A 27,287-nucleotide genomic window follows, 5' to 3' on the forward strand; every position below is an offset into this window, starting at 1 on the left:
GTTTAAAGTTTAATTAGTTTAATTAAAGTTTAATAAAATTTTAAAAAGCAATAATGAAAGTTTAAAAAAACGTTTTGTTCATTAGAACTACAGATAAATTTAGAAGTGAAATATTGAATATAAAGGCTTTTTAATTACTAATTTTAATTTTTATAATGCGATTTGAAGTATTATTCAAAAATCCATTCCAGATATTTGTTTTGAAAAAAAAAAAAAATTAAAGCAGAATCAGCATCCTTTCGTTTATACATTTTATAGATACTACTTTATATATTTTTACAATATTGTTCTTTAGGATCAATTATTGTACATATTACTATTCTGGTTACGGTTCAGTATTTTAGGCAATTTTAATCTATAAACAAAAATGGTAGCATATCACGCGTTTTTCAGGTACTCGAAGTAATATTTAAATTATTCAACATTTGTTTTCAATATTTAATGCAACTTTAACTGTTACCACAGTTCAATAATTAAGAAAAGAAATTTATTAGTTTATAATAGGAGACATCAACTTACTTGAATTAATGAAATTACCTCGCAAATTGTTAAAAACGCTTACTCCAAGTAGATTTCAAAATAAACATTTTCTTAGTGTTTCTTTTGGATTTAACGTACAACTTATAAACCATAAAGAATTCGCCGTGACTGAAAGAGATGTCAGTGTACCTGTTCGTGATGAAACAATGGAAAATAAGCGTGGAAAAGAAAGGAAAAAGTAAATTACGAACACAGACTGAGTTGCTTGAGTGTGCGCACACGTACTTTTCAATCAAATTCTTCATTTATTTAAACATTATATCTTAAGAAAAACACTTTTATTTATTTCACTATCCTTTAGCTTAGAGCAAATGTAGTTTAATTTCAAGCATCGAACTGATACGCTATCAAGTTCTATTACAATATAAAATGATGTTTAAATTGCATTTATAATAAAAGGCTTTTTTTTCGTAGAAAAGTCAATTAAAGGGTCAGTTTGTTTATTATATGTTTATAAATGCAAGTTTAAGTAATCTTTATTACGATATAATTTTGTAAAAATCTTCTTTATCAACAACACACATGGAATCCTCAGATTTAAATTAAATGTAATTATTCAAAGTTTTGGAGGTAAATTTGAAAATTATTGCTAGTTAATGATATTTAAGACAAGGTAATGTTTGTTCTTTTCAGCAGAAAATAAGTATTGTACAATTGAAACATAAAATTTTTGTAGTTGTCAAGTTATTCTTTCATATTTGGGAAAGCGCTAAGATTTTTTTAAGCTTATTTTTTGTAAACACAATGCATATTTTATCACTTTTGCAAACAATGTGATCATGAATAGGACAAAAGCCATAAAAAATTAAAGCTACTTTATTTTTAAAAATATGAACCTTTATCTTTAAAAAACGCTTCGAATTCTATATTCATTTTATAGATATAATTATTTTTAAACATTTGAGTTTTTCTCGTAGCGGTACTCTAAATATTCAAAAAATTTTAAATGCAAATAGAATGTTCGTGTATTTTTAGATTCGAAGAGAAGCGCCCGGTGGCTAAATTACACAGATTAAAAATAACTTTTCTATCGAATTTCGATTAGATAATGGTAATTTAAAATTTTCGGGTTCACTGAACCATGAAGATTAAAGTGGTAAACAAGATTTGTGTCAAGTCAAAGCGAAGTACAAAGTAACGAGTACAAAGCAAAACGAGTACAAAGTCAAAATTTTTTTCATTAAAATGTTTTGATGTTGTTATTTTAACGTAACCTAATCAGAATTAACGTAACCTATTATATCAGAAAACAAACGCAATTATTTTACCCATTTATGAATATACATCAAAATATTAAAAATGAATGATCAAAAAAAAAAAAAAAATTCTTTTTAAAGATGGCGGGAAAAAACCTATGAACAAATAAGCAGTTCATTATTGTAAGATTTTTATATTTTTCTGATAACCATATATTAAAAGCTTCAATAAGAAATAAATTGTTTAAAAAGACATTTATCGTGAGTAGGTACTTCATTTTAAAATTTTTGATAAAAAAGTAGTTTTATAGTTAATTTGACACTATAAATTGGAGCGCATCTAAACACCACAAAATTTTTATGTGTTATTTTATTCTTAATTTAAACTGTTCTGATTTTTCAACAGCAAAAATTTCATCACAAAACATTTATGATATTTTTTGCTGTGCCTATACATCGCAATTACTAAATGAGGATATATCAATATCATTAATATTATAATTGATTAATTAAATTACTTATTTGATAAACATTTATTTTGTTATTGAATGACGATTGTCTTGGTGATTTTCTTCTTACGACTGTGTGACACAACATATTTTGTAAACGTCTGCAATGCCATAGCAAATATACGTTTCAAAAAATTTCAAAATACTACTTACTCAGAGTTTTAATCGAAAATCATAGAAATGCCTACGCTTGGAACAAAATAAAATTCTGTCTGAAAAAGAGTGTCAGTCGAATTTTATGCCTCATTAACATTTCCCTATACCAAGGTTTACCAACAACGTAATCCCTACCTTTCAATGATATTCGTAAATATTTGCTAATTTTTTTATAATGGGACAAGGAAAAAAAATTTAATTTTTTCTATCTAAGATTCTTAATATACACTATATTTTAGCAAGTTAGCTCTTGCATATTTTTTGATTCGAAGAATGTGACCATATTTGTGGCTTTAAAATAAATTAAATGTTTTATTTCGAGAATATTATGCATATGATTTTGGTTCTTTTTAAACTATATATATATAAAAAAAAGAAACTCTGAAGTGTATAGAATTTTTATCTTTCTCGAAAGTCAATTTCAATTCTTTCTCCAAGTCAATTTCAGTTTTTTTCATATTAACTAAAAAAATTTAAATTGACTGGAAAAAGGCACATTTAAAAAAATTAATCTCGAACAATACAAATAAATCAATAAATGTTAAAACAAATTATATATATATATATATATATATATATATATATATATATATATATATATATATATATATATATATATATATATATATATATATATATATATATATATATATATATATATATATATATATATATATATATATATATATATATATATATATATATATATATATATATATATATATATATATATAATAAATACAAGAAAATACGAAGAAAGTTAAGAAAAACAATAAGTTTCATTTAATGCGCTTAAGCTGCAAGTGAACAGAACTCTTTAGATATGTTCAAAATGAAGAATAAAACAAAGAAAAATAATGGACAAATGAAAAAAAACTTTTTGAGTGCTCCTCACACTATTATATTAATATATTTTGCTTCGGCTTTATTGATACAATATCAGAAAGCACTCTGTTTTGCGGATATAATCGTGTGGGCTGAAGAAAAGATTATATCTTTTTTTTACGGTTTTTTAATTAAAATTTCACCTTTTTTTTTTTAAACTGTTGTTTGTTATTTTTTTACTTATTATTTCCCTCCCTTTTTTTCATTTGTCTATTATTTTTCCTTGTTTTATTCTTCATTTTGAACATATATATATATATATATATATATATATATATATATATATATATATATATATATATATATATATATATATATTGCAGTTAAGATCTTGAGAAAAAAATACATTATATGAAAAATAGGGAATAAATTGACTATCTTTCCGTCACGTAATACAGAAGAAAAATAGCTTAAAACTTTATAATAGTTTGAAGAACTTTTTGAAAAATAAATGCAATGTGCTTTCTAGAAACTATAGGTACTCATAATTTATTTATGACACTATTCTGTTTTAATTTTTAAAAATGTGTATTACAGGGTATACTCGAGAAAAGAAATAAAGAATGAAAATATTCTCCTTATTTAGTACATCTAAAATCTGAAACAATAGTTCTTACCCAGCTCTTTTGAGCATTAAACTGATGGCTTTGTTCTAATGTCCATTTCCTTCGCTTAATTACTTTGATAAAGTACCTCATTAGTGAGCCATGAGTGAAATCAGTCACTTCTTTCCATTCTTTTCGTTTTTTATGGTAAGTGATATTTAGTTAACTTTTGTTGTTATTAAGGCTTTGCATTTTTTAAAAGCAAGTTTCTAATGTTTCATAAAATTTTACGTTATTGATAATCATAGACTAGAATTTTTATTTTATGTTAATTATGATACTATAAAAATGCTATTTTACCTTTGGTTTTAAAAAAAAAGTTTTTTTTATTTAATCGCAAAATTCGATTTATAAATAAAATAAAAGTTTTTGGGAATAGCAATTCGGAAGACGTTTTGCCCTGATAAGTTCTTAAACTTATCAAATTTTATAGTCAAAACTTTCATTTTAAGTACAAAATTTTAATGGAATATGATTGCCAATCGAAAGAAATGTTAATGGAATTGAAATTTTAAATAGAGCTTTTAAAATAAGTTAAACGATGCATAAGTTCCATTTCAAAAGTTATAAGTTCCAAATTCACACTCATTGTCTCATGATTCTCTGATTTAACTTATTTGGTCAGTTAGTAAAATCATTAGTTCAGTAATTGAGTTTAAAAAAATTAAAGGTTGAATAATACTGTGCTGCAATCCAATATTTTAATTTGAAAGGTGTTATGTAAATCACTTGAAAAATATGTAGTCTCTCATCATCATAAAGTGAAATTTAAAAAACCCGGCTTAACATCTCCCTCATTCTTAATACGTAAACGCTTAATAAAAAAATACATGAATTTGCTGTGAGATACTATTCATATCCTAACGAATTTCGCCGTCTTTTATGTTCAACGATACTACTAATAAAAATTATCCGAAATGTATCATAGTTTCACAGCTTAAAAACTTATTACTGCTTCAGCTTGCTTTTAAGAATATTTATTGCATGGGAAAAAATAGTTTTATGTGATAAATGGCATAATTGAATGACATGAAGTTGTTCCACATTGAGTTAATATAATACAGTGTTTTTAACTGGACCTAATAAAGAGGAAAAATAATATATACTTTTTTACCCGAAACTTAGTAACTTTAGGTAGTAGTTTTATTGTATTGCTCAGGTGTTACTTAAAACAAACACTCGTCATTTTATAACCATTCACAATGTTTATTGGGAATATTTGTTACTCAAATCAAAAGCCATTTTGATTTGAGTAACAACTACTACTTTATTGCCATCAAATATTTATTTATCACCTCAAATGCGTTACGTCGTTACAACATATCAAAGTAATGAATTTGAGTTAATGACAGCCCCTTCGTGTAGATTTAAGAATCTAAGTAAGACTGAAGGTTCTTATTTCTTATAGCCTCTTTTTCAGTACAGTGTGGCACTAGTTGAGTATGGATTGCAAATGTATTTATAAATTAGAATAATTTTGTGATCATTACACGTATTAGTACGTTTCAAAACTTTTTTTCAAAGATTAAAAAAAAAATTCACATATTAGATCAGAGATTAGAAAACTTTTTTTCATTCTTTCAGCAATCGCGAATAAATTATTTGCTACTGTACAATAACAAAGATCACTCTCAGAGGCTAAACAATATTACCTTTAAGACAAGTTTCTTGCGATGGCAACCATAAAGCTGAGATTTTGTATTAAATGCATGAAGCCGAAGTTAAGAATTCTAATTTAAAAAATATTATTATTCAACTCCTCACTGTCGTAAGGCAAAAAGAAAAAACATTTTGAAAAAAACCATGACTGGACAGCGTATTGTATCAAAGCAAAATTAATGCCTAATGCAATGCTATTATCTACAATTAGTAGTTATATATATAATTGGTATATATATATAATTAGCAGTAATGGAAGTAGGATAGAATATCTCATTTGAGTATTTCTAAGCTTTTTTTTTTACTAATACTGAAAATATCCTTTCTATTGGAGGATTGCTTTCAGATCAATAACATGATTTTAAAACATGATGAAGCTACTTATTAAGACTCTTCCAAAGATTTTGCAAATTCTCTCCGCTTTTGATTCGATAGTCTTCGTTCTGCAATGCCTTCAGATAGATGAAGTATAGTCCTTATTAGCCTCACAACGTAATCAATAACTTCCGGCTTCTTTTGTTTCTTCTTCAGTTTCAAAAGAGAAAGTAAATACTTCCACAAACGGCTTTTAAATAGTCAGAAAATCATAATTTTTGGAGAAAATTTCTTTGTGTTTTACATTTAAACAAAATAACTAAAGCAGAATTACTAAAAATGTTATCCTTATGATGTAACTTTAACATTAAGATATATGGTTCTCTTTGGTTAATCTAAAGTTCGCTTTATACTAGCGACACCCTATGACAAGTACTAAAGACAAGTACCTGGTAAATGTCGATATTCTCTGTTGAACATAATTTCATTCCTACAGTTACTTGGTGTCTTTCTAAAACATTTGATAAATATTATTTTTCCTCATATCGGCAAATGTCGATATTCCTTTTAGAAGCAATTCAATGCAATATGTAATGCACTGCAATATGTAATACAATCAAACGCATTATGTCCTATGCAATGCTTTTTATTCAAACAAGGCATTGGTGTTGAATAAATATATTCCTATCATCATTTTTTCTCATTTATAGTAGCAAATAATGCTATTTAGTACATACTAACAACATGGTCTTTTTTGGTTGATTTAGGCATATACATGGTTTCTGATGTTTTTAAATAGTTTTTGACATGCTTTCATCTGTCATTTCGGGGAGGTATTTTCAGAGACTAAAATTTTGAATAAAATATGCTTACTTGAACTACTTTACGCGTTTTTGTATGTAAGCAGATTTGTAGGCATTTTTTTTCATTCAAGATCATGTGGAATGTTATGATCCGCTCGTTACAAGTAACTTTAAAGGTTAATGAAGTTTGCTTTCGGTTTAAGTGCTTTATTTTATTGTGTATACAAAATACTATAGAGCTGGAAATAAAATATTTAAGTAATGTTTGTATTGTAAGTTTTGCAGTTTTTCGGGCTTTCAAGAATGAGGTAATATCCCACATAAAATTTCTTTGAAACTCTGGAATCTTTGACTTTAAAAAATAAAACATTGAAATTTACATTTTTAAAATAACCTAAAATTAATGAACAAGATGACCGATAAATATCTGAGAAGTACCTAACTTTATTTCCAATAAGATATTTAAAATAATGATAAAAATACATTACTTCATATAAGCTAAACATCTTCTTATAAAAGCAAAAGAAATGACGAAATTATTAAAAAATTTTTTGTATCAATATTTCGAAAAGCAATGTGTGATTTTATTAGTTAAAATTAATAAAAAAGAGTCTATAGGCTCCTATTTATTAGTTAAAACTTATAGGGTTTTACATAAAAGTGTAATTTACAGACTTGCAGTATTTTCACATCAGGAAAAAAAAACTGCTAATAAGATCAGAAAAAAAGATCGATAGCTAAAAAATTAAATAGCTTTTTAAAAATTTTATGTGCTTAAAATATTTATAAGACTAAAACAGATATTTTGATCCATGTCAAATTCCATGGTTAAGGTTTTCTTTTCATTTTTAAGAATCTTATTTATATAGACTAATGGGAATTTTTGGTATTTCCTTGAAGAGCTTATTTTCAAGAATTATTACATATTAAATTCAGAAAATAAAATCTTAATTGGAATATTGACTTTTGACTCTTTGTGAGAGATCGATTTCTGCGTCTTAAAATTAATAAGAGATTCTATTTTTAGTTGTGAATTAATATTGAAAGACTCGCATGAGGCATTCTATATCACATATATAATTATTTTTTTTGAATTTTAGGAAAAACTATTACATTTCCCAATATCTACAATACAATGACTGCAGAATTAGTTTTCAGGGAAAATGACCCTTAGATTCTGCTTAATCTTAATTATTCGATGTAGAGAAAATAACATTTTGAGACTTATATTTAATTTAAATTTGTAAGTCTCATACATTCAAACACATAATACACATAAAAGAAGTGTATATAAAAGTAAAGAGTTATAAGTACACTTTTGAAATATTTATTTTAAAGAGTTTAAAGCAGGATTTGCAGCAAAACAAACAAGAAAGGTTGGATTTTCGCCCATTTACTTTAAGCTCATTTTTGTATATATTATTCTAAAAGATAAAAAAATATTGAATGCGAATGAACTTGAATTTCGGTGTGGGTAAAGTAGTAAGTAACGAGTTGCAATAGGCAGAACTTGGCAAACCCTCAAGGAACAAAGAAAACTTTTCAAAGTAAAGTAGAGTGAAATTGGACGAGCCAAGAGTTGTTTTAAATTTTTTTACTGATTAAAAACAGTGAGCAAAAGTTTTTTTTATACGCATTTAAAATGTTATAAAATTTGGAAGCTAAGATAAAAGACTAAGATAAAAGTTGCAATCTACATAATATCTTCCTCATATATACATCGTAAAATTTCCCATTAATTTTTTTTGTTTCATGGAATAATTTAAAATTTCATATTGGATACTGCGAAAGAAGAAATACATCATGATTTTTCTCAATTATAAAATTTAGGGGAAAAAAACGAAAAACCATGATTAACATTTGATATATTGATCGGATTTTTAAGTATTATAGGACTTAATCTTAATGGTTCAAGGTGGTGTATTCAAATATGCTATTTAGTTAGAGACTATATTTTATTTAAGACTATATTTTAAGTTATGAAATCTGACACAAAAACATACTTTTTCTGAATAAAAATACATTTTTTTCGATAGATTATGATTCTTGACTCTCAAAATGCGGGGGATGGCCGCAATCTTGGAAATATAGTTTCAATAGTTTGGTAAGGATAGAGGTTAAAAGTTTGGAACCCTTAATATTAATTTAACTTTTGCGTATTTCCCCATATCTCAATTAAAGCATTAATTATTTGATGATTACATCAAATTTTATGTATATGACTTTTTTAAAATTCTATTTCGAAAAAACAATTCGACCGATTTCGCTGAAATTTTGTATTTTATTTTATGAAATCACATTCTTTATGATGATCATATTCTTTAAGAAATTAGTTTCAAACTAAATCATTACATCAGCATTAATTTGAAATAACATTGAGACAACATTATGATCATAGAGGCTGTAGATTTGTTAGGTACTATTACATTTAGATTTCAAGTTTAGGTCCAATAAGTATTAGTCCAATAAGTATAAGTTAGTTCAATAAGATTTTAGAAATATAAACATAACGAAAATGTTTTAAATCATTTTAAGTGTTATTTCGCAAAAACTGCCGTCAAGCATTTATTATAAATGAAAATATTTTAATAAGTAAACAAAACTGGCCGAGGAATTCACATTTAAATTGAGTTTAGCTTTCTGAAGATGTGCTTACAAATTACTAATGAATGAATGGCTTAACATTACATTTCAGCTACTACAATTTTTTACAATAATCCTGCTTTCTCACACTCGACGACGATTGTACTCTACACCGTATAGTGCAGAATAGTTAGTAAAATTGTCAGTTTAAATAATAAAAATCAATGAAAAGAGAGGAAGACAAATTATTTTAATAATTTTTACTCTTTTCGTTTCATTAATCTTTATTATTTTCCATGTTTTCTCTATATTTTTAAGTTATTTTTTGAGTTCTATATACTTGCAGCTTATGCGCAATAAATAAAACTTATTAATTTTCTTCATTTCTCTCCTTTTTTTATTGAGCTATATATAAATATATACTGCTTAATTTTCTAACCAATATGTTACAGCATTTAATAAGTATTTTTAAAAGCATATGTAAACTATGTTATCTTGTTATCTTTTATGAGAATGAAAATAAGAGAGTGTTTTTTATATTTTACAATTAATTTTTTTAAATCCCTGAGTTCTTCAAGAAATGCATGAGTAATAGTATTTTGAAATTGTATCTACAGTTATTTCACTGAAATACAATGAAAGTGATACAGTGATTTATACTCTTGATGAAGTCAACAATGATAATGCAAAAATATTTATTTCTGTTGTTGCAATTGTTAAATAGCAGTTTTCACAGATGTTTGAGCAACTAGTTTTCTAATAAGGTTCTTATTGAGAAATTAAAATAATACTAAATAAAAAATTGCTGAAACACATAGTGAATTTAATTTTTCGTTAGAATGTTAATTTTTCGTTTGCTAATTTCTCGTTAATTTTTCGTTCGTTTAATGCTGAGAATAAAAATATAAAATAACCCACCATAAGAAATGTTAATTCAAGAACATAAGTGAAATTGCGTTTTTGACATAAATTTTAGTTACTTGAGAAATTATTCCTAGAAAACTTTTCAACAGAAAGAATAATAATAACGGATTGTTAATAGTTGAAGGGTTCAGGGTTGTATAATGATGTCAGAGTTTACCTAAGAGTGATATTTTTATAATAAGCTAATTCCTTGTATTGTCTCCAGTTACCTAGTCAAAAATTTCTGTCATTTTCACTAGATAACAAACAAAAATATTTAATTTTCTGAATGAAAACTTTGATTATTTTTCTTCGAAGATTTCCCTTAAAAATACTCTACTTGACAATTTTGAAATGCGGTTTATTATAACAATGTCTCATACACTTAATTTTAATATTTGTAGGAAATTGAAAAAAATACGCAGAATTTTATGAAGTAAAAATAAACTCTGTACATCTTGTTGGATATAATAACAAATTTCATTACGTTAACAGAAATATTCTAACTTGTGACTCAGGAAAGAGCTTAGGTATTTTATGAGTCATTTGGGGACTAAAAGACTGATTTGTCGGTAAAACAAGAAATGTCCCATGGTATGAGACTTATAAATGTGCTTTTATGTTCTGTATTGCTCGAAACGAAAAAACACTAGACAACAGATAGTTGAATGAAACAATCTTTATTATTACTGTTATTATTAAAATTATTCTATGCAATCTTATCTTGATTTGATTATTAACATCGCACTACATTGCATAAAACTGATATCATAGATCTATCCAAGTTTAGTATCTTTGAAACACTTGAAAGCATCAATTAGGCCCATTTTCCCTTTTGTATATTTGGGAAGTATATTAGGAGGATATATAATTAACTCTCACTTAACTCTAATCAACCATTCAAACAGACCACCCTTTTAGATAAACCATAGAAGTGCAAACAGATTATTACTATTTTATTTGGTAAACGGTATACCCTTCAAAAGGTTTAAATTATAAAATAAATTATTGTTCTGAAGAACATCTTGGTGATTTTAACGTGATACCTTAGAGCATGGTATAGAAACCGTTAATTAGGTAAAATTCTTTTTAAATTTTTATTTTTCTAAACGTGTGGTAATGAGAAGTATAATTTTGAAAACAAGAAACTGCTATCATAACGAAAGGAAAAATTACCAAAGGAATGGTTTAAATACCGTACATTTTATACTACCAGAATTGTTATCTATTTTTTCTTCTTTTTTTTTTTTTTAACCAGAAATGACTTTACATAAATGTACGATAATTTCACCAGAATGTTTTTCGCAATTAAAGGAATTTATTTCAATAACCGACTTTTCGATAAAATTTGAATTGTATTTTCTCTTACTGATAGAATTGATGTAACTTCAAATTACGTTTCTGATTTCGTCAAGCAAATAAATTAATTAAACTATTTGAAAAAAATCCACGAGAAACGCCGTTTTTTATACATGGAGCAACGAACGGTATAAAAATGCCCTATACACAGATTGACAATGAACTACATAAAAAAAACAACTTGCAATCAATGAATAATAATGAAAATGTTAAAATATTAATACACTGTAATAAAATTTTTTTTCGAAAATCTTAGGATTCGAAAAATTACAGTTCTCTGAGAAATTCCTCGATTAACAGTTTTTATTCATTGAAATAGCGTGAAAAATAAATGAATTTAATTTACTTTACTTAAGTAAGAAAATTTTCAAAATTTAGTCAGATGTGTTAGTAAAATTATTTTTTATGCATATATTATGATGAATTAATAAACATCACGATAAACGGTTTTCAAAATTGAAATTATAAATTGTACAAAAATTTTTCAAACCATTAGGTAGTTGTTAAGGATACAAAACATAAATGGAAGGGCGTAGAAGTATAATTTATTTTCAAAGTAGTTGAGTAATAAATGAAAGTCATAAAATTTCAGCCCATTTTAATGCAAATAAAAAGAAACAAAATATTTAAATTCTACAAAATCGTATCATCTGTAGTTTCTTTTTATTAACTGATTAAAATATTTAAGATAGCTATTAGACACAACTCCTGACGAAAAATAGTGGGACGGAAGAAAAGGATCATTATGTAAATCAGCAGTAAATCATTGAAGATTACGCGTGTGTGTACCAAATATTTAAAAATATATAAACTTAAACACAAAAATGATATTCGATATGAAGTTGGAATAGAGTGTTTGTGTTTCATGAAAAAAAATTCAAGAAATGCTTTTTATTGTTGCGATATGTTCCTAACTATTGTAAATTCTATTTTGCTGTTAATTTCAAAAATGTATAACCTATTTTATTCTATAAATAATACTTACCAAGCATTTTTATCTTGGTCATTGGATTATAAAATTATAAATCAACATCTATTGCAGACAAAAATAGTCTTGCATTTATAAAAATAATAATAATAAACTGGGCTACAAAATAAATAACAGTACACATAGCAAAATAATAACTTATATTTAAGATAAAGCATCATTTTATAAATCTAAATATGAGTTCTAAGTTATTTTACTTAAAAAGGTATATTTAATATTAAAAAAAACTTAAACAAAAAGATTTTTAAAGTAAAAAATTAATTCAGTTTTTATATCTTAAATGACAGTAAGAATTTGTAAACTCGAAATGAAATAAAGAAAAGTAATAAAGACTTCTCACTTCTTGCTATGAAAAAGTAAAGGTTTTAGGAGCATCGAAGTTGATAGTAAAATAGATGACATTTGAGAATAAATACGTGAAACTGTTATATTGAAATATTTAACCTTTTAGATAAGACAGATTATTTATTTGAATTTTTCCGTTAAAGTTTATTTTGTAGGTATTACATATTTGGTTAGTTGATACCAGACGAAGTTTATCTTGAAAAAAACGGAAAAGAGCCATTTCCGCGCCATGATTCTGAATCAAAAACACCCTTCCAAGTAAAAGTTTGCTGTGATTAAGTTTGATAAGTAACATAAACGTAACTTAGTCTCATATCTGAAATCAAGTTTACAGATGCTTAGAACATGATAATGGTCACACTTTAAACTTTTTGCACTGGTTTCGAAACGTTTATTTAAACTTAGCCGAATTATTACTTTACTGCTTCTAAAAAAATTTAAAAGGGGAAATCCGATTTGCAATTTATTTAAATATAGTTCACACAATCAGAAAAGACGTTAAAAAATACAAAAGTTGTAATGTAGAATAAAATAATATAAATTCGTTATTTAATTTTTTTCAGAATCTTACAAAAGTCATGTCAACTCAAAAAACCTCTAATTATGTAAAATAAAATCAGTGTTATTAAAACGTTAAGAAACTTTTGAAGCTAAGTTAGTGTCGTTAAAATAACGCCATTACTACCTGCTGTTAGCGATTACCGAACTAACCATTGTCTTGTGTATGTTCTTAAAGAGTTCATTGTATTAGGGTGAACTATAGTCTACTTTCTAAGCTATGATCTTATGGAGAAGAACACCTTTGTAGATTTATATTGAGCAGCTGTTACAATATGCAGAAATTAATATATTTTTTTAAATAACTTTTCTTTTATTGATCGGATTTTCTCAAACTAACACAAATTTTTATTGTTCAAGGAGCACTTCAAATATGTTAATTAATTAATGCATATCATTATTATAATACAGAAAGAGGCTCAAAAACTATATTTTTTTTTAAACTAGAAGAAAAAATTGAATCTTCACATCATCGATGAGAAATATGGGCTGGCACAGGGAGTTCCTTCATGAAAATTGTGTTCAGTTTAGAGGAAAAAGAGCGAAAGAGTGTCCTTTTTACTAAGGAAAATGTTTTCCTACACATGCAAAATATTTTATTTGAAACAAATATTTAGTTAAAGTAGAGCCATTACTTTTAAAGTTTTGTTACTTTAAAAGACGACATTTTTAAAATGACAATAATACTACAATTAGAAGTTTTTTTTAAAGATTTTATTTCAATTATAGAAAATAATACGTAATATAGAGTTTTACTTATAAAACTTTTCCTTATATTCTTAATTTTTTGAGTTTAGCATCTGAAAATCAATACTTTTGAGGAAAACTTTGGTTAAATAAGTTAGTTTAAATAAGTTAGTCAAAGAAAAGTTCACCTCACGTAGGTCATCTTTCTAACATACAACAAACTATTAATATTTCTTTTAACTTCCAACACATCAGTTTCTACCTGAATGCTTTCAGAACAGGAAAAAAATTGACTATGAATTCAGATGAGCCTAAATTATGATTTTCACTAAGAATCACCGAATTATAGTGAAGTTTCAAATTTTTACAAAATCTTCAAACAATGAGCTGCTTTATGACAGACCTGTTCTGAGAGATTAATGAACGTCTATAAAAAGCTTAACATCCGTCAGAGCTTCACGCTAAGTCTAGAACTGTCTGTTAACGGTAATATTCTTAAAGAAGGGAAGCAATTTTTTTTTTTTTAAAACTTGAACTTTTAATGGACTTGAATGAACGATTTAACATAGTTACGAGATAATGCATTTATTATAATTTATAAAATAAATTTAAGTATAATTAATCTTAGTAATATCAATATTTTCAAATCTAAAAATACGGTTTAGCCAGAAGAGCAGTAGAAAACTTTGAGCTCATTAATGTCAGTTTTACTTTAATATTTCTCAGCCTGGCTAGAACTATTTACATTAATCAAAGTATTTCGCATGTTATTATAAAATTTGTTTACCTAAAAATATTTTCAGATAAGCAGAATTTTTTATTTTTTTCTTATTATTTATTTTAATAATTTCAAAAAATTGTAATTTAACATCTTTTAGAAAAACATAATTTTAAATCACACAATCCAAAGCTTTAACTAATTCATTTGAATAAATATCGGTAAATATAAATTCCAAAATGCAAATTGTTTGATTTTATATCTCAATCTTATGATCTTATTTCAAATTTATACTATTCGAGCAATTTCCTTACAGTTTTTTTAAAATTTGTCAGAACTTGTGCACCTTAAAATTCAAAAAATGTACGATCCCTTTTTCAAACTAAATATTAATAAATAGTAATTAATTATTAAAATATTATTTTTCTATGTAAATATTATTGAATAGCTAAGTCTTATAACTATTTGAATTTTTTCTTATTTTATTAATATTATTATTATTAATATTTTTTTCGCGATCTGCTATTGGGATTATATTTTTCAGATTGTGGCTAACCTTAATATCTTATGAATCAAAAATTCAAATTCCTCGGGGGAAAAAGTCTTGAAAATTAAAGGAAAGCACGTTATCTCTGAAGTCTACCCCCTGAACTATAAGAATGTGTGATCATAAGACCAAAAGTTATTTGGGGTCCCCTTCTATTCACTTGTCCATTTGTGCATCTTATATATTCACTCTCACAACTGTAAAAACTAGCAATTTTGCAGTTGTGTGAGTTGGCCAACTCCTCGATTAATTGCCCTTGAAATGCGGAATGCTATTACTGGAAGGGGCAATACCTTAGTTAACTATAAAGAAAGGGGAGGGGAGAAAAAAATGGAAATAATTTACAAAATTACAAACCTGTATTTTAAGAAAACGTAAGAGGAAATTAATCTTTGGTAAAAAATGAATAACTTACAACAAAATATTTTTTTTTCTCAAATGTGTAGAATTATTTGAAATTTAAGGGTAGTATTTTCTTTTTATTTCATCACTCCATAACTTTATAACTAAATTTGTTTCGAAACCATTTTACATTCTAAGTAAAATATGTTCCTTCAAAAAAATATTTACCTGATAAAAATTCAATTTCAATATCATAATTAAAGAAAAAGAGTTAGTTTTAGTGTCGATAATCTATTTGATGCCCGTATTTGGCAAAATGCTTGAGGTTGTTGCCCCTTTAGCCCCCTTCTCTGCACGCCACTGATCTGAGGACACATTATTGAAATCCTGTTTCGTATACGAACGTTCGAACTCAAACAATTTTAAAAAGTGTTTGAAAAGATCAATATAAAGTCATCAACAAAAAAGTCAACAATCAATTTAAAAAAAATGAAATACGCGGAATTATCTTAATAGCGCTGAATGAAACAAAATACTTTTCAACTGGAGTTCATTATCTTTCAAGATCCTTCCTTAGTCTTTTTCTGTCTTACTTTGATTTACAACCAGGTTTTAAAAAAATAACACAAATATGAAACAACGTTACATAAAAAGAAGGGAGTAGTTCAACACCATTAAGTCATTGTCAACAAAAGAACGAATGCGCTACTGAAAATAATAAACGAAAAACAAAATTAGAACAAATTCCAGCCCACATTTATATTGTCTAAAATAGAGGATGAATCAAATTAAGTAATTTTGCGATTCTCACGTGTTCGAATTGTGATCCCTTTACAAGATATATTTTTTACGCAAACCAATTGAACATGAGAGTGCTGCCAGCCTAAATATGATGGAAGCGTTTTCCATCTCATAATGTCAAGGCATCAAAAATGTTTAAATTCAGTGACGCGCTCTTGTTCTAGACGTATCAAAAATAGAACTTACCTATTGGCTAATTCCCAGATTGTTGAGAAAACGAGAGCTATTTTCACAGAAACGCGACCGTCACGGCGCACAGTGGCAAAGAAGGAATAGATCCAAATCACAGTATCGAGAAATTTAATGATTATCCATCTTGAATCATGATCCCAAAAGAAAAGAACGAAGGAATACGGAACAAAATCTATGAAAAGTTATAAAAGGGGAAAGGCAACAAAGTTACGCAGACAGCTAGGTCAACACAGTTGACGTTTGTGAGGAAGAAAATGATTTTTGGCTCTCAGGTTTATTGCGGAGAGAGATTTGAATCAGAAGCTGAAAATAAAATAAACTGATGATGACACCATCTCTTTTTTATCATCTTTACTCTTTCTGCCGAATTCATTTATGTTTCACATAAAAAAGTGTACAATTAAAAGAAATGAAATCGTTTCTTTAAATCTGGTTTGATGCCAAAAGCTGCTGAAGTGAAAATTAATCGTTTCCTATGTTGAATGACTTTTGAATATTTTTTTAAAAATTATATGGTTTTACACTACTACGACTGCTTTAACCCTTTTAGTCTCCACGATGCAAATAAAAAGGAGTTTATAATATTTTGTTTCTTCGTTTCTTTTATCTTTGCTGTGGAAACTATAACACTAGGATTTCTTCGAAAAGTGGGCAAAAACTTTCCGACGGTAAGGTGTAATTGAATTGTCCCTACTCATGTTATACATTTTGTATGATGGATTTATACTATTGCTTCATAAAAGAGTCTACTAATAGCCCTGAGCTTGGCATTCCCCGATGAGAGAACGTTCGTCGTTTTGTTTTGTCACCGCCGATTAAAATTCCTACGGAGTTCAAATTTTTTATCAACTTTGAAAGTTTTCTGTTTAAATGTGATTACATATTTTTAATATATTTATTATATGTGTTTCTCATTTCTCTACTCTATTCTATTATTTCCCCCTTTTAATTTGAAGTTCATGAGTACATTCATAATATTCCTCGATATAACATAAAAACTTAATGATACAACATAGTTGTCCATTGTTATAAGTCCATTTTTATTGGCTGGAAACTAACATGGGAGTATTCAGTTTTCCAGAATGAACTTCCATACTTTCTTATTTGTTATCAGCAGTAAAATTAATAAAAAGTCATAAAGGTACTGTTTTACTGTAAAATATTTTTGCATACCTAATTTAAAGGTATCTGTATAATTTATATTTCTTATTATACTCTGTTATTATTACGTTTTTGATTTTGATTGCTTTCTAAATTAAGAGTATTAAACTAAAAGAGTTGCTTCTTTATAAAAACATAATTCTGTGATATTATCTCATTATAAAGCTACATTTTAAGATAAACTTATCTATATAAGTGTCTTAACTTAGCAGTCGTTTTACAATTACCGATTTTGATGCAAATTACATTAATACATTATGATAAATTAATTACATTTTAGTGGATGGCATATGGTAAAATTTATCGCGTTTCTGACTCTATCGTGGTTCTGACTCTCTCAGTTTTATAATGTATGATAAAATTTAGCAAATGTGGAAAATGAAGTAAATTTTAAAATGATATCTTAACATGACATAAAAACCATTCATTTGTCTAAATTTACTTTTCAGTCTCGTACTAAATGTGTGGTAGTAAGAGCTATAACCAGTAAATTGCTTTATAGTTTCCAGTAAATTGCTACCATAGGAATGAAAAACTACCAAATGAATGGTTTAAGTAGGGGAGAGTGGGGTCAATTGTAACAGGGTACGATTGTAACAGAGCAAAAATTTCGAGTGTCGGGTTCTAGATTTGGTTCCTAGGTGGCGCACAAGGTGTATTTAATAAATCTACATGTACACCCCTGATGGCAACCATTTTTATGTACTTTTGAAAGAGTTACATCACAAAAGATATTTTCACGCCACGCAAGTACTGTTTTTGGTATTAGAATATTATATTGTAACAAAGTAATTTTGTTTAAACAAATAAAAATTAGTAACCGAATATGTAAGTGGACACTTTAATTAACATTTCAATAAAAAAAAGATTAGTTTTGCTAATTAACTAGCATTGTTTTTAACAAATGAAGCTGAAATGGCGTCTTGGGGACAATTGTAACAATAAGTAAAGGGACGATTGTAACAGCTGAAAATAAATAATCTTATGTTTACAAACCATTACTTAACTCTTTAAGAACCACCAATAGTTTCCTATATCATTTATATTATGTTGCATGTGCATTATTTTATTTGTCACCTTTCACAGCATAAATTAAAATTTTTAACCCCTTAAAGTTAAAAGTTTAACCTTTTAGGTTTCTGCTCATTATTATTTTTACTCCTAAAATATCACTACTATTTTGATCAATAAAAAAATATATCACAACTATGATAATATGTATAATTAACTAAGTTTTAGTTGAATTTATGAACTGTTACAATTGACCCCGTAAGTGGGGACAATTGTAACAACTGCACGACTGTCAAAAATTGTTAATAACTAATATAATAATATTTAAAATCAGGTATTTATTTTTTTTCTAGTAGAGGATAGTCTACTTTACTCGTTTGTCAATTAATACTAATAATATATTGGATTTTTTGTTAGTTAAAAATAGTTAAGTAAAAAATGTTACAATTGACCCCACTCTCCCCTACTGTATATTTTGGTTTTAGTAACCGAAATTGTAGTTTTTTCTTCTTCAAAAAATGTCATTACCGTACAGTTTGGTAATCTTACCGGAATTTTTTTCTTCGTGTAGATCGGCCGACATGGTTCCCCCCCCCCCAACAAGTTTAGCAGCTAATAATTCTTGAACTAATTGCCGAATTTTAATTTTTTTATTCTATCGAAATTCATGTACAGTTTTCAACACACCTTAATAATTTCAAGTTTCTAAGTCGTATTGTTTTAGAGGCTCTTACGACTTTTTATGTCAAGAGAAATATTTCATATTTAATTAGCTGCATACCTAAGTACTGGATGAAAGAAAGTGTAAGCGATTGATGAATCAGTATTAATGAATGCTGCGAAATCATGTATTAAACTCAAAGACATGTATCGACATATTTAATCAAGCTAAAACTGTTCCATATTTGTTGCCCTATCCTATAATTTTACGTTATTAAATTAAGCAAAATGTTACGTTTTTAGGAGTTGATCCCATCAGAATAAAGATTAACTACATTCAGTATCATTTGGAATAATGATATTGCTCCTGATAGTCAAGACTTACCATGATCAACAATTTTTCAACAAAGATTCTTTTCAATGATCAGCAAAGTATTTATCCCTTTTGTGAGCCATAAAATACTAATTTCCACAGTTTCTATAATAGGTACGTTGGAGTCTATATAAGTATAATTGATGCCTAACAAAACAACACAAATTAACGTAATACCAGCAGTAATAATATAATCTCGATTAATAAGCATCAGGGGCGTCAATATTATGGAGACTTTTTTTTACGGTTTTCCTTAAAACGGCTTTCTCTACTAATTTAGCTTTTTAGTAAATAACTTTCTTTTCCATTTGTACCCATTATCAAAATTTACTCTAGGCATAATTGGCGACAATAATAGAATGGCGATTTTTTACGTTTCTCCTAAACCAATTAGTACCATTTTTCTTTAAAGTTTCCTTTTCAATACATAACTTTTCTTTAATTTAAATTACTACAAATTTTAAATTAGTAAGTTTTATGGAAACATGTTTTTAACCACGTGGTTTCGAGTTACTTTAGAGACATTAAGTTGGTAACTTTAGTCAGCCTATGTTGCCACGTTTACGTTGATCATTGAGTTTATATGACATAACGAACAAAATATAACTATAAAAGAAGATACTATAAACTCGCTTTTTTTTATTAAATAGAGCTAGAAGATAGAAAACATCATTTTTTATGTTATTTCCAAAATAATTGGAAAAACAGAAATCTCTACGGTTTAATTTATAGAATGACTTTTGTTAAACCAATGAGGGAATTTTATTTTTCAAATGTCTCTCCTGAACGATCTAAATTTAATTTTTGAGTGATTTTAAGGATCGAGGACTTAAATTCTGTCCATACTTTAGAACGCTTGTGCAAATGGTTCTTTTATAAGGTATAGGGCGAAATTTGGAAATTTTACTATTTGCCAATGGCCAGTTGTAGCATTTTAACAAAGGCCCAATTTTTAAACATATGACCACTTGTTCGAAAATTTAAAATTTCAAGCGATTCAAAGAACTTAGTGTTAATAATGTAAGGTGTTTCTTTTAAAGCATTTTTCAAAATATGTGAAACATAACAATTCATATATATAATGAAAAAATAAAATTAATAAACCAGTATGAAATAATGCAATTTTCAGATTATTATAAAACATACATAATAATTCCATATTTATTAAGAAAAAGCAATAAAATGCAAATGGGGTGTGTATTGACGAAAGAAGTGACCGGAGGTTTTTTAATCACTACTTGTTATATTTAGTCACCTTATGGCCGGTGGTGACCATTAATTTTGCCCTATATTTTAAGAAAGACAAGCAGAAAACACATGAAATCGTCCTTTAATTATTACAGATTAATCCTAAATATGGTAGGAATATAATATTATTTTCAAATAGAGATAATGATCCTATGCCAACAATTTTGTTGAGAATACATGTCCTTCATTTAAATATATTATCTTCGCAAATCATAGTTATAAACGTTAACAAAAAATAATATTTCTTGTGCTCCTTTGTCCTAAATTTATTTTTAGATGATTTTATCAATTTTAAATTTCTGTAATGGAAATGAAGTTCTTGCTCTAAAATGGTTAAATCCTATGTGATTAGAAAACGAAATACCTAAAACTTGCAAGCGCTGTATGAAAAAGCTATATAACTATAGTTTTTTCAATTTTAATCAGCAGAGCTTTTCCGTATACTGAGACACCAATTTTTTAAAATATAATAGTTATTAATTAATTTTATTCTTCTTTTTTAGTATAGTATTTAGAAAAATAACTTTTACTACATGAGAACAATCAATGAGAAATTATGACATTTTAACGCTAAGTTAGCTTTCAAAACAAAGGATTTTTCTTTTTTAAAAATTATTGTTTCAAAAAAATTAATTTGAAGCAACGAACTGTTTCTAACACAAAGACAAAAAATGCAAAACTTAAAGTGGAAACAGTGAACATTTAGAGAAGTCTAATGTTTGGATTTAAAATATTCAGGAAAAGGTCATTATTAAATTATGGTTTAATCAGGAAAACGACATATCCTCTACAAGGATTTTCGTCGCGTCACAGAATCTTTTCATAAAGAAATACAATGTCAATTATTTTGCATAGTGTAGGCATATTATTTCAAAGAACTCCTAAATTTTTAGAACATTTAAGTTTTAATGGTCTTTTAACTGCATTATAAAAATTTTTGTTTGAAAATCATGCTTTATTCTTGATAAATATTTCGCTTGAAGCAAATGTTTACTTGTTAAAAAATTAATCTTATAAAATAAAATATTACTTTAAATGTTTTATTGTTTTTAGTGGTCGATTTGATATCCCCTTTACCTGCCTGAGGCCGTTGCCTCCTTTTCTTTCTACTCTGGGCACCACTGTCCCGAAAGAAGCAAATTCAAAAAACATCAACAAGCTAGAATGGAATTTTAGATAATTTAAATAATAAAATCGTTAAACAGGTGATGATATACCATTAGTAAGTGAATGCATTAATGCTTTTGAGTTATGGTTAGAAAACTCTATCACGAAAGCATTACCGTACTACGATTTCGAACTAACAAAGAATGAGTTATCGAACATATCAGTATAAAATATTTTTATACTTACATAAGTCAACAAGAAAAATATTTTAATTTATGAAATGTTTTTTTTTGCTTTTGCTGAAACGTATTTTTCAAATTTTTTTAATTTGTTACTCATTTAAATAATGTAAGAATGTTTAAAATTTTATCACCCAATTACTAATCATGACAAGAATATTTTATTATTTTAATTGCAAAAAAAAAATTTCAAATATTCCTTAGAACATTCTGTAATTCCTACTAGGCCAACGATTTCCCAAAAGTGGGCCCTCTAGATAGTTATGGTATTATCATTCAGGCACTGTGAAACATAATTATATTTTTATTATTTATTTTCATTATTATTATTCTTATCATTATTATTGTTTTCATTTTAAGGCTATTTGCGTATACAAAACGTGCGTATGGCATTCTCGAACCGTCGAAAAAAAGTTTACACGCAGTCGAAAACAGAAAAGTTTACACATATACAGAGTAGAAAAAGTTTGAGCACTGCCTGCAAACTATTATCAAAAGTTTGAGCAAAACTATTATCAAAATTTTACTGCTAAACATTGTTTTTTTTATCTGACCCAAACTCTTTCTATTCCCTAATGTTAAAATATAATAATAAATATATTTTAATATAGAGTGCTTGCATTTTTTACAAGGAATGTCTTAAAACTAATCTTTAAATTTTTATCCATATTACATCACTGTTTCACAATTTACAACCCTATACCTAAGAAAAACAAAAGAATCTTTATTTGCAATAATCATAGTTTTGAAACTTTGGAAACGATTTTGAAAAGTACTGTATCTGCGTAAAATCGTTTACTCAAATAAAGACTGCCATATATGAACTCTAAAACGCTTTTTTCCCCTTCAGATTATATAGTTTTTTAATTCTTCTGGAAACCTAGTTCGACAATCTCAGCTAATAGGAAGTAACACAAACTCGCCTTTGGCTGCTATTGTATTAATTTATAGTTCTGACATTATTATTTTTATTATTCAAATGGAAAAAAAAATTGGATGATAAAGTATTGAATAAAAAAGTATCGATGTTATTTAAAAACTATATAACATTTTTTTAAAAGTACAATTAATTCTGACATAATGACACTCCAGTAACTGAAAGTGACGTTGACACGATGAAAAACATTCTGATAAATTTATTGTATTGCATGGTCATGACATTTTTAGTAGAAAAACTTCGGGTAATAAAAACTAAAATATACGGCAATTAAGCTATTCATTTGGTAATTTTTTCATTCATACTATAACAGTTTACCCCTTATTCTGGGCGTGAAAATTATAGTTTTTACTATCACACATTTAGTAAATCTATATAAAACTGAAAAGTAAATTTAAAGGAATAATGGTTTTCATGCCAAGTTCTAAGACTTTAAGGTATCAAGACAAAATTACCAAATTTTTCCACATTTACCGTACTTTATTACGCATTATAAAATCATAATTCATTGTTAATTCTTCCAAAATCATTACCAAAGTGCTTCGGTAGATTTTGACGTTTCTATTGAGACAGAAACAGCAAATTTTACCAAAGTCTGGTAGTTTTAACCACATTTTTTTTCTCAGTGTAGAAAAACAATTAATCCTTACGGGTTTTATTTATCTTGTTGCTAAGATAAATATGATTGTTACACATGTTCTTCGTAATTAAATGTTTGAATTCAGGCTTTTATGGACCATAATAATGTAAATTCAAGTTAGGAGGGAAAAACGCTTTGTTTGAATTATGTATTAATTTTGACAACAACACAGTTACTTAAGTAACTAACAAAAGTGACAACTTAGATAATTCTTTTTTATAAACTGTCGTATTTTTGCCATCAAGAATCAAACTTCATGTACTGTATTATATTATGCAAGTAAAAAATACTGGCAAATTTTTCTAAAAAAAGTCTTTTTTATTCATACGATTAAATATTTCAGTGATATGCGTCAGAATTACTTCATGTACCTTTCCAATTTCTTTTCTTTTGATTAGAGAATTTGAAACTGCCAAAGTGAAATTGAATAATATAGCAGGAAAATGAAATAAAATGAAAAAATAATAATAGTTTTTGCATAAAAAAGGGAAGAAGAAAGGCGAATGAAGTTTTTGGGTTTCAATTTGTAAACAGTATTTAAGAACTAAACTCATTTTTGCAGATTGATTTTAAATTTTAAAATATTCTTCACGGAAAATGAAAAAAATAGGGCTTTAATGTAGGAAGACGTTCTTAAAAAGTTAACAGTGGTAGAAAAAAAAATCAATATTAATGATGCTGCTTTTATTATTATTTTTATTTAAATTTTTTTCATTTATTTTAACTTTCGCAATCATATTGTTAAAATATTTACATTTTTAATAATCTTATGAAACAGATTTGGTACACTTGTCTTCCGTTCGTCTCAATTTGTTCCAAGGTTTTTGAGAAATATATTTGAGTCTAAAACTTTATTCATAGAAATATTTTGGTTAAAAAATTTTATTTACAGCAAAGTTAGCCTAATAACATTAAAAAGTTCAAAATCTAGTAAAAGCAAATCTAACGATATATCGCATTTTTAAAAAGACATTTGTTATTTGAAAAAGATTTTGAATATTTATTTAAGCATACATTTTTTCAAATGGAATATAACACAACTGAAAAATATGTATTCCTGTTTGTAAATATTAAGTTATGTTATAGTTGTAGAACATTTTTATAGTAAAGCATAACAAATTAAATAGCATGAAATATGAAACTGTTAGCTTATAATTCACAGAGGTAAATTACAATTTACAAAGGTATTTTTCGGAAAGGTCTTAGCGCAATTTTTTCACATTATTTAAAACAAAATATATGATAGAAGTATAAAAAAATATATCATATTTCATTCATAAATTAATCCTAGCAATGTGATTAAAAAGTTCTTAAATATAATTAAAAAGCTTTTACGAGAAAACCTTCCACGGGAATTTTGAATCGCAGCCACCGATTTGATGTATGCATACATAAAGATCTAAAACTACTCAATGTCACTAAGTAAAGAACAAAAAAAAACATTTTGAGTTATCGTCTGCCAAATTGTTTGGATAGGGAAAACAGGGATTAAGGGATAAACAGGGATACAACTTAAAAATTAGCTAGTTTTCAAAACCTTTATCAAAACAACTTAAAATTCATGTAGAAAAAAATTTATGTTCAATAGAATAAACATTAAATTTAGTTTAAAATAAAACCATTTTAACATTTGACAAAAATATTAGACAATTTATTTTTTATTTGTACAAAAAATTCTTATTATATTGTTGTTTAAATGCGTAATAATTTCCTGAATAAAAATGTCATTTAGTGTACAAACGTTAGTGATTTTAAAATGATTTTGAATATTTATTTAAACTCACGTTTTCAAATTGGATACACGCATTTGAAAAACATGCTTTCTTATTTGTCTCAAATATTAGTATTATTTAGAACATTATCGTAAAGCATTACGGCATTACAGCTTTAATAGCACGAAATGCAAAACTGTTAGCTTAACATTTGCAAAAGTAAAATACAGTTTACAAATGTAATTTTTTGAATGGTCAGAGTAATTTTTTTTACATTATTTATTATGAAAAATAATCTACATATTTCTATTCTAAATTAATCCTAGCATGTGATCCAATACTTGAGTCAATTAGAAATTTTTTTACCTGAAAACATTCCAAGGGAATTTTGAATCTCTCTTAATGCTTGACTGATATAATGCCTGCATGTATACAACTCGAAAACTGTTCAAAGTCACAAAATAAAGAAGAAAAAAAACATTTTAAGTTATCGTCTGCTAAATTATTTGGATAGAAAGTTAGTTCACAATAATTTTTCTTTATTTTTCAAAACTTTTTAAAACATTATCAATTTTATGTAAATAAAAAATTTAATTTTGAATTTAATATTAATTAAAATTAAAAATTATTTTTAATTCAAATGCTTTGAAAATAAAATAATTCTAACTTGAAAATAAAATTTTTCCAGTTAAAGAATAAAATTATTCTATTATTCCAAAAATATAGGACTATTTAATTATTTTATTTTTGCAGTTTTATTCTTTTTTATAATTTTATTATTATTAAATACACAAAAATATTCCAAATAAAAATGTCATGTAGTGCATTCATTAGTCTTTTATAAAAAATGGGTTTTAAAGAACTAAAATAGAAAAGAAAAAAAAAACATTTATTAATTCGTTTCGGCTTGTTATGTTGAATGAAACATTCGGAAAAAAAATTTCGAAGTGTCTCAGTAATAGAAATAGAAAATGTCTCAATCTAATGGCAACCTGAGCTTTGACATTAAGTGAGTTTCGGCCACATTCGATGAAGTGGAAAGATCGTTTAAAAAGTCAATGACAGTGAATTCATTTTATTTGCTGGGTGACATGCATCACAAATCTAATAATCCCGTACAACCGTTATTTCGTTCGACCTTGACTTTCAAGGAGTACGAGTATTATTATTTTTTTTCCGTCTCAAGGCAGCAATTACTTTATATTATATTATGAAGAAAATGAATTAATAAATAAAAAAAGAAGAAAGAAAAGGGAAATAAAGACTTATATACAGAAATAAATGCACAAAACAGAATAATTTACTCTGAAAAACTTCTTAACTTAAAAAAATTTTACATTTAAATTTAATTTTTTTTATATAAGTTCTTATAACCAGAGCATTGAAGAAACAATCCATATAACGGATGTGCTATTTTTAATGTTCAACTTCATTTCTAGTAATTTTCTCCCTAACTCAGGGGGAAAAACTCAAGAATTGGAACAAACCTGGGCTACCGGGGAAAATCA

General features: G+C 26.4%; 1 protein-coding gene across 3 annotated transcripts in view; it reads right to left on the minus strand.

The window, feature by feature from the left end:
• The window catches only part of LOC107456885 (sodium-dependent phosphate transporter 1-A), a 92,416-nt gene extending 75,444 nt beyond the window's left edge, over positions 1 to 16,972 (minus strand). Inside the window, exon 1 of one of the 3 annotated variants that reach the window (XM_016074884.3) lies at positions 16,686 to 16,972. The gene's annotated coding sequence lies outside the window, so the exon portion shown is untranslated. Of the gene's footprint in view, positions 1 to 519; positions 702 to 16,685 lie in introns of those variants that run through there. The other 2 variants (XM_071181463.2, XM_071181464.1) reach the window with 2 other exon arrangements.
• Positions 16,973 to 27,287: the final 10,315 nt, after the last annotated feature.

Source organism: Parasteatoda tepidariorum, chromosome 8 (assembly GCF_982258835.1).
Source record: "Parasteatoda tepidariorum strain Cologne lab strain chromosome 8, Ptep-v5.0, whole genome shotgun sequence".
Taxonomy (NCBI): Eukaryota; Metazoa; Arthropoda; class Arachnida; order Araneae; family Theridiidae; genus Parasteatoda; species Parasteatoda tepidariorum.